The following is a 12,813-nucleotide window of genomic DNA, read 5'->3' as shown; positions in this document are numbered from 1 at the left end:
GAATACCTCGAGGGCAGGACCACCGTCGTTCCGAAGGTATTCACGCGGGGACTGACGTCGTTTTTCTTGCGCAACGGTGTTCTCCTAAAGAAGAACTTCTCACCGCTTCGAGCCGATTGCCTTCTCGTGGTACCCTCAACAATGCGGCCAGAGGTCCTCCAGGCTCTGCACGACGACCCGACGTCTGGACACCTGGGTGTTTCTCGCACGCTAGCAAGAATACAGGAGAAGTACTACTGGCCGCGCCTTTCCGCCGACGTCACCCGTTACGTAAAGACCTGCCGGGACTGTCAGCGACGCAAGACACCGCCCACTAGGCCAGCCGGACTTCTGCAGCCTATCGAGCCACCTCGGCGGCCGTTCCAGCAAGTCGGGATGGACTTACTGGGGCCGTTCCCGATGTCCAATACCGGAAACAAGTGGATCGTCGTGGCAACTGACTACCTCACCCGCTACGCCGAGACAAAGGCCTTGCCCAAAGGCAGTGCCGCCGAGGTAGCCAAGTTCTTCGTGGAGCACATCGTCTTGCGTCATGGGGCCCCAGAGGTTCTCATCACCGACAGAGGTACGGCGTTTACGGCTGTCCTAACTCAAGCGATCTTGGAATACAGCCACACAAGCCACCGCCGGACCACCGCGTACCACCCACAGACCAACGGCCTGACCGAGCGTCTCAATAAGACCATCGCCGACATGCTGGCCATGTACGTTGACGTCGAACACGAGACGTGGGACGCCATCCTTCCATACGTGACCTTCGCGTACAACACGGCCGTACAAGAAACGACGCAGATGACGCCATACAAGTTGGTCTACGGACGAAGCCCGGCAACGACGCTCGACGCCATGCTACCCAACGTCACCGACGAAGAAAATCTCGATGCCGCCGCTTACTTACAACGTGCCGAAGAAGCTCGACAGCTCGCCCGTCTGCGCATCAAGACCCAGCAGCACACCGACAGCCGCCGCTACAATTTTCGACGACGCTTCGTGGAATACCAGCCCGGCGACCGTGTTTGGGTCTGGACGCCGATACGCCGACGTGGGCTTAGCGAAAAACTCATTTGGCGATACTTCGGGCCATACAAGGTTCTTCGACGCCTCGGCGCTCTTGACTACGAGGTCATCCCAGACGGCATTACGAACTCCCAGCGACGCCGCGCACGACCTGAAGTCGTCCATGTCGTGCGCCTTAAGCCGTTTTTTGCGCGTTAGCGAACCTGGGGACTCTATTTTTTTCCCTTTGTTATTGTAATTTATTTGTGTATGCACTTGTTGTTTTTTTCTTCTCTCTTCTATGTTCTTTCACAAGCATCGGGACGATGCTTTTTCAGAGGGGGGCAATGCCACGCCCACTTGTCTTGTTTTGATGTATTCGGGTTTGCCCGGCAGGGACGGTTATCAACGCTCAACGCTGTCCACGAAGCAGTGTTCGAGAAGCTTCACGACTGTAGTAGATCGTTTTGTTAAGATTGCGCCCCGCACGCGAATGTTCCACCTTTGTCTAGAGATAACGCCGCCACCAGCGATATTGCTGGAAAGTTCGATAGCGCCTGTATAAAAGCCGACGCGCTTGACCGCTTGTCAGTTGATCGACGGTCGGCGCTCTGTTCGCCGCTAACAGTGTACAGCGTGTTTTGATGTAGTCTGAGTTTTCATTTCCCGGTCACAAGTTCGGCCAAATAAAGAGTTTCATCTTGACCACGCCAGCTGTTGTCTTCGTCGACGTCACGACCACGTGACAATATGTTGCTTATCGCTTGACTATTCATTAGGACCAATTACATTTAAAATTAACCACGTAAATATGATTTATGAAACCATTACGCACTCCTGTTTTTCATCGTTCGTGGATCTTCCATACAAACGTAGGTATAGAAGACGGCCGCAGTCTTTTTGTTTCGAAGGTGCAACACGTAGAAGGGGGTATACGAGCCGCCCGCTGTTGGCTCCCGAAATCGAGCGCGCGAGAGCGATCGTGACCACGCTCTTAGAATGAAAGTTCAGAGTTGCTGCTAGAGTGACGCCCCCCCCCCCCCCTCGCGTCTTTCCATGCTCGTTCAAGACGGCTGGGGCGTTTCCTCTCTACTTCGACGGAAGGCCTCCCGAGCGGCGTGATATTAGCGCATGCACCCTCCGTACGGCGGAAATGGGCCAGGTCATTTTAACTATGCTTCGGCCGCGTTCGTCGCCCCTGCTCGCGCGCTTTTAGGCGCGGTAGAGCATAAAACGCGCGAAGCGATGTTATCATTTTGGACTTTGTACGGGACATCACGGTGACGGCGACGCTAAAATCCCATCCAGAGTGTCCATATATTTGCTATCGCAATAAAAAAACCGCGGCCCAACAATCCGTACACTAGCGAAGCTGAAACGTGTGCACCCGGTGTTTATCACGAGCTGGAATTTGTCGAAGTGTTTTCTATTTAAGCTTTTGATTTCAATATCACCACATTTAAGAGCTGCGTGCTCTTCACTTTCTTCTTCCGGACAGGAACCTAAAGGATATTAAGAACACGCAAGGAATTTTCTGGTTTCCTATAAAAAAAGTAAATATTGCTGAAATGAAGCATGGCCAACGAAAGTTCCTATTTAATTCGTAATGACCAATGATTCGCCACATCAGTTTTGCATATAACGAGGTTAAAATTATAAGCCACTATGACACCTGATTGATACTTGTGACGAAAAAAAATACACAGCATATCCACGGGGTGAATGATGAGTGGGCCGAAGCTCCGAAGGAAATCATCGGTAAACCGTGAATACTCCCAGTTATTCGCCCAGTATATGATCAAGTAAACACGTGAGAAACACCGTGTATATATGAAACATCAAACTTTTATTGTACTGTTGGTTTACGTGGTCCCTTCATTACAACGGTCCTCCTTGCGTACGTCGCCGCACTAAATCGAACGATTGTCTTCCACCAATGACACGCGCGATATGTGAATCTTCCGTGAATTCTGCCCAGTACATCATCACCGACGTGAGATCGGGCGCATTTATACTAAAGCGTCGATGAGAATCATGGCGACTTGCAGCTCACTTTAATTTTAGATGTGTGCTGCGAATTTTTATCGTTTAATCACGCGCAAGAGAAATCTCACACAGGCACTACCTTGGAGGTCAAAATCCAGCGCCTATATATACCGGGTGGTCAGTGAACGGTTGTGCAGCGCGAGCAGTCGGTTTTTCCAATAAAGATACTCGCCAGCAGAGGCTGCCTGCCTCGGCCTCGCGAGGCGAGAGAGGTGGGGAGGTGAGGGGGGGGGTGATCACTGATCTCCACTAGGAGGAGCTGGATGGTGCATCGAGCACGCGGGCGTGAAGCCACCGGAAGCCGCCGTTTTTGTCCCGGAAAAGAGCTTTTATCTTCTATTTTGGGTAACTATACGAACGACCTTACTGTAACCTACGCAACAAAAATTACTTGAAGCAAAAAATCACGTTTCCGTTCCATCTTTTAGGCAAAAATTTACAAGACAAAGCAGCTGCTTTGAATGCTGCCGCTTAAATGTCTGCTACAAATTCCTGTGTCATCAATTGCAAGATCACCAATAAAGGAGCAGCTTCAAAGAAAAGAAGCATTGACAGCCATACGAACGAAAGAATGAAAAATCTATTAAGAATCTTCTTCCGGAGTTGTCTACGCAATGAGTAAATGTAGATATCCTTTATACGTTCTGACTTTCTCAGGAATGTTCTGCTTGTATGTCATCGGCATGGCGTCTTTTACAATCTTTCAAAACTTCATCAGCGTCTGAAATGGCCTCACAGAAGCCGCAACCTGCAGCCACCGAAACGGGACATTGAAGTTAAACTGTGGCAAAATATGAACTTTTCTGATGTGTACAATCCTCCATGTCGGCTTTACACAGCAGTTTTATAGGCTAACTGAACTCGAGCATCAGTCCCACGTTTTTCTCCCCTAAGATGTTCATCGTCATAGGAGAATGATTGCATATAAGAAAATAAATTTTCCTGGTGGTCGGTTTAGAGGGGCGGCACCTACGCTCCGAAAGCCAGTGTCTGAACCACAGGCCTTAATATCTGTGCTTGCAAAATGTCCATATATCCGAACCGCATGAGTGCCTTGTACGAGCTATAAAAAAACTAATGCAACACTTCATTTCTGTATGGGCTTCCATGATCATATATCGTGGTTGCACACGAAAAGCCACCGTCTCTACGACTACATGCAAAGCCGACATTGTGGAGCAGACACCAGGAAAAGTTGAACATCGGGAACATTAATGCTAAACTCGCGTTTCGCGTGCACATTGTGCGGCTGTTCCAGAGCCTGACAAAACCTATAAAAACATTCCGGCGGATCTCACGCATTGTAAGCGTCGATTTTGTGCAATGCACTCAAGGAGTAGCTGCCTATGCCTACCAAATGAATACTTCAACTTAATGAATAATTAAGTCGACTTAACATGAACGAATACAATGCACAAAAAAGAATACGATGAGAAGAATGAAACACATCAAAAGACAAGAACTTGTTTGTTGTGTTGCTTTCTGGTCTTCGTGTTCTTTTGCCCAGCGCAGTCATTAAGCATGTTTCACTAACTCGTCCACTTGAAGCTCCTCCTGCTGCCTATGCCGTACTTTGAGCCAAAGCTACCTAGGTGTATCAACTTATGTAGTTAGATTGAGTATTGCGCATGTTTTGTGCTTACCAGCCAAGTTAACCGCACTGCTTTGTGAGCATAGGAGTGCGCGAGGTTCCCCATTAAAGGGGGCCAAGTAGAACCGCAGCGCCCCCCCCCCCCCTTGTTTGAGTCCGAAAGAAGCTCCGCTGTGGACTCAAACTTCAAAATGAAGTGATCTCTTGCTTGGCCTCGTTATTGTATAAAAATGCACAGGCATAAACGTGCGCAATAAAAATCACGTGAAGTGTCTTGCTGAGTATAGGTATGGGGCAGAATTGGCACCCTACTTAGACGATCAAGGGGAGGCGGCCGCCCCATCCCTCTGCCCTGCCCGCGTGCGAATGCATACGTTTGTAAGAGGTATTCATTGTCTGACGTAACGCCGGATCACACTGCAGCCCCGACACCCCTTCTATCAAAACGAAGTGTAAGTAGCGTTGCGTACTTTGGCGTATGATTGCAGGGACGAGAAACGCTCGACTATGCCTTCTTGAGTCATGTGAGTACATATGTAAAATTTAATACATTGGTATAATGCAGACAGACACCACACCAACCAAAATTCATGTTAGACAAGCACCACCATCACATTGGATGATAAGCAACGGGTAATGTAATACGTCGTGTTCCGCGTGATGGCTGGAAAATGGCCGTGGCAGCATGTTTTTAAGCGTTTGTTTGCTACAGTAGTAACGCTATTTATAACAAACAGTATGTCTTTCTTGTTCAATCCCTGCGAAGTGTGTTATAAAGTTGTCAATCTCTATTTTCGCTATCTTGAGTTAACGTGAGCCTCTGGCGCATACCCGCATTCTACGGGCCGTGGAATGCTGATAGATAGATAGATAGATAGATAGATAGATAGATAGATAGATAGATAGATAGATAGATAGATAGATAGATAGATAGATAGATAGATAGATAGATCCGTTACCGATTTGTGTTTTAAGTCCGTAGAACCTTGGGGGTTCGGCTTGTCGTCCATTCACCCGCTCATGTCGCATGGTTAGGCAGTAGTAAAAATAGTTAATGCAGGCCTAAAAGAAGGCTAAGAATGCTCAAAACGAAAGCAAAATAAGCTAACAAGGTCTAAAATAACATAAACTACAGAAATAATTAAGAATTTTTTGAAAAGTATCATATAAAATCGTGAAAAAACGCCAGGCCTGCGATGAAACCGCAGCACAGTCACAGCGAAAGCTGGAAGAGCGGCGTTTCTAGAGCCTGTTGTAAGCTCTCTTGGGGCTACAATACAAGTAGACTAGAAAGGTACCCACTACGCCATAAATCACAATTTTTGTGAAGTTGGGAAGCACCTACTAAGCCATTATTCGTCATTCTGCGGAGAAGCGAGGGACCAGCTACACGTCTGTAGGGCATTATGTGCACTTTGTTGACGCGACGACTGATGACGATGAAGAATTATGGCTCAGCCCTTTGTAATGGGTTGGAAGCTTTAAACGGCCCACCAGTTATGTAATTTGCATTGGGTGACGCCCGCTGGCTATTTCCCTCTCCCGTCATGCTGTATAACATACGTTGACGTGGGAGAGAGACGGGGGGGGAGAACTAACTGAGACCCCGAGGAAATGGATCTGCGCTTATAGGCTTCCTTGGCAACCAATACAAGTGCACTTGCGAGGAACCCATCATCATCATCATCATCATCAGCCTGTCTACGCCCACTGCAGGGCAAAGGCCTCTCCCATGCTCCCACTACGCTCTAAATCATTCTAATTTTTGAGAAGTAGGGCAGCAGGCACTGTGCCATTTTTCTTCATTTTACGGAGATCCGTGGTACCTGCTGAACGCATGTAAGGCATTATGCGCACTTTGTTGATGCTGTGCCTGATGACGACGAAGAATTATGGCAGAGATCTTTGTAATGGGTTTGAAGCATTTCACAACATACTCGTTTGCGCAATTCGCATTGTGTGACGCCTCGTTACAGAATTCGTGTTGTGCGACGCTTGGTGCTTATTTTACTCTTCTTCCACGCTATATTGCATATGCTAATGTGGTTCCTTCCCGACATGAAGCCTGTATAGGACCTTTTTGCAAAGCAATTTCAAGCACCGGCATGGCTCAGAGGTTGAATACTAGGCTCCCACGCAGAGGGCTCAGGTTCGAACCTCGTTCCATCCTGGAACTTTTTTTCTTATTTCGTTTTTTTTTTCTTATTTCGATCGATACTGGTTACGGACACCGGCGGCGGCGGCGGCGGCGGACAACTACGGCGCCAAAAACGGCCGGTGAAATGATCTCATAACAGCTTTCGCTGTAAAACGCCTCTGCAGCATCCAGCTGGTACCCGCCCCGCGCTAGAGGGCGCGCCACCGTCTCGCCAAGTGCGCGATTGCCAAGGGAAATGCTGGGCTACCTGTGCTACGCACTTCCTCATGTTTCACGGTAGAGGAGCATCATTAACAGCAGGATATAGAGATAATCCAAGATCTACACAAGAACGGCAATAATGCATGATTCGGCGCTGGATTTAGAAATATACCCGGCCTCACAGTAATGACTAGAGACCGGATTTTAGGCAAATGCCTATTTTGTTCGTTTAGCTCCTATCGTGTCGCTTTGATATATGAGCATGAATTGGAGGTTAAGAAAGGCTTTCATAGTGTTTTTATAGTGCCTATAAATGCCTATTTTTGATATTTGTGCCTAAATGCTCACAAATGCCTATAAATGCCTATTTTCGAAATTGGCGCTTGTATTAACACTATTTAGCCTCAAGTTGCGCTTACGGGAGCAGTTTGATGCCGTTATTCATGCTACCGCGCAACACTGACTATTCATAACTATGGGGTTCAACCTAGTCCTGTAGTTCAACCAACTCCCAGAAAGAACTGCTAGCAGCCGTGAAGTGGGACACACACATTCGCCGCCGCAGAGACATGGCGTGCGCGGTTCGCGAATGCGAGACCGTGGAGCGCCGTCAGCAGAAAGGAGAGTGAAGAGCAAAAAAAAGAAAATAAAATATGATGTGCACGCGGCTTTTGTTTTTGTAAGTTAACTTGTAAGTTGTTCACTGCATCAGCGTAGCCAGAAATTTTTTTCGGGAGGGAGGGGGCAGGGGCTTGCAACCATACTCTTTGTATGTTCGTGAGTGCGCTTGTATGCATGCGTGCATATATACGCATGCAAAACTGAAATGTTTCGGGGGGGGGGGGGGTTGAACCCCCTCTCCCACCTGGCTACGCCAGTGATTCACCTGCAGGGGAGCAATTGGCTCTACGCGATTCGACCCGGACAATAGGAGGAATTCCTCCCTTCTGGTGTTTTAGCGATCTGGCTATCTGCTCGTGCTCTGCACTTCTCAGTTATGCCAAGAAGATACCCAGGAGTGTGTTGATTCGACAGTGGAATCTTGAGTCACCCTGCAGAACACGGGAGTGACCGTGTTCTGCGAACCGTGCGGGACAAAGCACATTACACGGCTATGTTCAACTGTTTAACGCCTTTGCTTCATCTTAAGCAATAACATTTTTGTTTTCCTTTCGTAGACAGAGCTCGCGCACGTCTTCGTTTCAAATTATTTGCATTTATGTGAAAATTCATTGTGTCTATATTTCCTATTTTGGAAGCCTAAAACGTTGTTTTGCCTGCGTATTTTTGGCGCCTAAAACGAACCTTTTTAGGGCCTAAAAATCCGGCCTCTAGACATTTAGCCCAGAATTTACTGCGGTATTTAGAACTACACCAGACCTACATGAGCGATACACTACACTATTATTAAAGTCCCGTATAACGTCCGGCACATAAATGGCCCATGTTCATTCCATCGCAAGGTACTGCATATAAGCGGCCCTTCAATCGCCATTAAGCATGGCAAATTCTGTGGCGACGGGCTGGGCCCGCTATATGCGGCCGCGAGCCGACGCAACGCTTATATAGAGCCCGGTGTTTATGAGCACGAAAATGACTCGAGCGGACGCAACGCTTATATGGAGGCCATTATTTTTGGCGGAAAATTGAGATAGGCGCCGCGGCGAGAAGCGAGAGAGAAATTTCTAGCAACAGCGCCGAGCGAGCGTGCTCGAGGCTCGAAGTCCACGTTGACGCCGTGTAGTGTTTCCTGTGCCAGCGCCGAATGCGGCTAGTGACCTCGAGCTACAGCCAGCGCCTCCCTGACCTTGGCCGATCGTCTCTGTTTACGCGCCGAGCACGTGCGTTGGAAACACAGCGGCCGTGCCCAAGTTACGTCAGTCGCCTCGTCGCTGCTGCCTCGTTCACCTCGCAACGTTTTTGTTTAAAATATAGAAGTTCGTGTTGTAGACGTGCCTTTGTTTTTGTTTACTCGTGAATACGCGAAATTATCACGCAAAGAACGCTCGCGACGTCTGCAATCACAACGTGCGAAGGAGGTTTCCATCTTTGATCGCGCTCTCTCTCTGCTCACGCTGCTGACTTCTTCCCCCTACACGTCTCTCTCCCATGCACGTCGAGCGGTGCCTGTCTCTCTTGCGCCCGCTCCTTGCGTGGTCTCTTTGTTTTCGTTGCGAATTCGGTCCCGCGATAGTCTTGGCGTGCTTCAGCGTTTCGGCAGCGCCGATCAGGCCCTGATACGCGGGATGTACACCTCGACCGACGTCAAAGGCATTCAGAGAGGTGCGTGCAGTCATGATGGCACGTGTGAGTGCGATGTGATCGTGAGTGCATCAGATTGCTCGCGTACAGCCGCCAGCCAGGGGAACCAGGCGTGCCACATCAAGTTGCCTGGTGCTCCTACTGCGGTCACAGCCCCGTGAACCATGCACGACTGGCTGAGTTTATTTCGATGCTCTCAATCTTGTGTTGTGCTGCTAGAAACAAAGCACCGCTCCTAACGAGTCTCTAGATCTGTGAAAGGCGCATCGAAAGAGCCTCTTGCTCGGACCTTTTCTTCGAAATTCATGAAGGTCCCAAATTGTCAGAAAGCGAAATAATGTTGTTCACTATTCTGTAGTTCGTGAGTCAAGAACGATATCAAGCAGCATCTATTATAGTGCACCTGAAGCGGATCTATCTCTCATATATTGCTCAGAAACGGAATCAGCATTGTACGTGCATGACTATCGTAAAACGTTCGTAAACAATGTAACTATTTATCTGCGTTTAGGTACTGCAACAGATATAACTTAGATATTTGTTTCTGGTGGAGAGTTGATAAATTACAATTAAGTCTATAGCTAGCTCATTCCATTGAAGAATTTTCTTTCGCACGACAATTTTGTCACAATTATGCAGCAATTTTCGGCGCAGCATATGAAACTTAAAAAATAGCTCTTCTATGTGTAACCAGACGACTAATACATGTTTGGCAAGACCAATTTGAAAGGAGATATTCAGATAATTTTACACCCAAATAAATATTCTATATGCAAACACAAAATACTTTTGAATACAAAAATGTTTTTCTTCAAAAGAGCTTTAATTTCAATGAAACAAAGCCTATATTCAATAAGCAGGTGGTGGCACCACTCTCAGACGTGTGCATTGACAGAAGGACCTGCAAAGTTGTGATATTAGTCTATATACAACAGCACCATTCACTGCGTGCACACAATGTGGGCCCTTTGAGTCGGCTAAAGTACTCTGACATTGACTTTTAATGTAAAATGTATGATTCACTCAACGAAAGGTTATACGTCAAATTTCAGTATTAGAACATCCATGTAGATGAAGTTTGTTTCTTTGGTGCTGCAAAGAATATTTAGACTAGCCTATGCATAGCCACCTTACATACGTAGCCACCTTACATGACGACTGGGAACTGCTATGTATCCTAGTGTGGACATGAACTTTAGTTTTTCAATGTAGACTGTGTCGCTACGTCCACCTTGTTTGTAGCAGAGTTCCTTTTCTGCCATTGAATAGTGCCCAATCAATTCCTTCAAAAGCTGCATTAGTAAGATATTTCAAGTACATCTGTACGCACAAAGGCATACACACATAAGCAATCATGTAAGTCAATGTAGGCAATCTATTCGGGCCTTTTTGAGTATCCTGTGATACTTCCATTTCACAACAAAAACAGAAACCAGGTATTTCCAGGTTTGCACTGTGAGCGTGACACTACAGCACTCAAGTTTAGAGCAAAAGGACATGGCCAACACACTATAGCATGCCGTCTGTCATCACATGTGATATGCCATCATTGAGAGGTGGCTTCAGGCCTCCATTTCAGCCTACTGTTGAAGCAAGCCAAGGCTCTGCTTTCCATTACTCATGGTCTCAATACACTCATTTGGCTGCTGTTTTACCCATTTTTATGGAACAGATATTATATGAACATTGCGTGCGAAACACAAAGAAACTCTTGCTTATACACTTGTGAGATTGACATTGTACTGGTGGCTGCTTTGAATGCATTAGCAATATTTCAAGCAATGGCACCTATAGCTGCGTATCGCGGTTGCTGAAACTGCTTTATTTACTGTGGCATACCAATTTCAATTTATGCACGGGTTTCCATCGAAAGCTTCCAGTATTTTAGTGCTGGCATTCGTCCATTCACTACCTCTGAATTGTTAGCTTTTTATATAAAGATGTGCTATGCAAAACATGAAACATATATTACTTTTGTTACTTTTTTTGCAGTACCTTGCTGATGTCCATGGGTCTCCAGGACCCATGATTGTTTGGAGCTCGGCAAGAGAGCTTATTTTTCGTGCTGAGGACGAGCATGTTACCCTGAAAGATGACTGCACGCATGAAAAGGCACTTTTCTTGTGTTTGACCGTATATTACATACAGGATGTTAGCTACCCGTCTGCTTTCGCCGAAACATTGGGAATAACTCAAAGTTTCCTGCACAAGGAAGAGAGTTTTCCCCGTTGCTGGACTAGCAGTAAACTGCTGAAGATTATCGACAAGCTCAAAGACAACGCCTAACTTATGTTCCTTTTTGTGCAGTTTTATTTCGTTTGTGTGTGTTTGTTACATTGTTAGGCTAGGTGGATAAGGCTGCTGGCTAGCTGAATTTTCACAAACCTTGGAGACATTTAAGTTTGTTTATGTTCATGCACTTTTCAATGCTCTTTCTTTTGAGGATACCTGTGTAGCAGGTACACTAGCAGTGGAATATTTGGTCGTCATAAGGTGCAATAATAACTGTGTGTGTGTGCGTGTATATATATATATATATATATATATATATATATATATTAATGAGAACTAACAGACAATAATGCCAAGGAAAGTATAGGGGATGTTTTTAGTAGTAAATGTAAAATAAATGTGAAGAAAGAAAAGTGGACGAAAAGATAGCTTGCCGCGGGCAGGGACCGAACCTGCGACCTTCGAATAACGCGTCCGATGCTCTACCAGCTCAGCTACCGCGGCGGCCATCCCCCCGTCCACTTTATAGGGTATATATGTACATTTAAACGTGGGAGCGTCAGTCAGCGCCGCCAGTAGCCATGACGGCGAGTGTGGAACACTCTTTTTCTGCCTGTTGGCGTCACGTAGCACGTGAACTTATTACGAGCTGGCAGCTGACCAATAATCCCTCGCATACCACCTGAAAGCATCAAGTCTGCCAGAACGAGACTCTCGCTATGAATGAATGAAACAAGTGGAAATTTTAAGGGCTCGTTTATCTTTGTTAGACACAATATTAATGATAACTAACAGACAATAATAGCTATAGTCGGGTACAACTTTAGAAAAAAGGAGGGGCCCCGCCCATATGACCGAAGCGCGGCAGCCGATTGCTTCCGCGGCAAAGAAATAGTCCCGCTTTAAAAAAATTGTGGTTCTAAATCGCGTAATTCCCGGTACGTATAATACTTTCGTACCTTGATGACTGGTTTGATAGAGCTGTCGTGATGGGAATGCAACAGCACATGCCGGATCGCGAGAGAAAAATAACCCCGTGCCTTCTACAACGCTGCGCGTCGTCTGCTCTCTAAATTCGTTGCAAGGGACAAAAGTAGAAATGGCAGCGCTGCATGGTTTTTGCGCTCGTTTACATGTACACGGATAATTTACTACTCGTTTCCCGAGCCTAAAATTAATCAGTTGCTGCTTAACAAATACTTAAAGGCACAATGCACTTATCGAAACCATTACAAACCTGGGGCGAGAAGACGACCGAGGCAGGAAAGGTAAAAGAAAGCTTCGTTCATCGTTTTAAATAAATACATGGATGCTTGTCTCCTGGTTT

The sequence above is a fragment of the Rhipicephalus sanguineus genome, chromosome 8 (assembly GCF_013339695.2).
Source record: "Rhipicephalus sanguineus isolate Rsan-2018 chromosome 8, BIME_Rsan_1.4, whole genome shotgun sequence".
Taxonomy (NCBI): Eukaryota; Metazoa; Arthropoda; class Arachnida; order Ixodida; family Ixodidae; genus Rhipicephalus; species Rhipicephalus sanguineus.
This window is presented reverse-complemented; position numbering follows the sequence as displayed.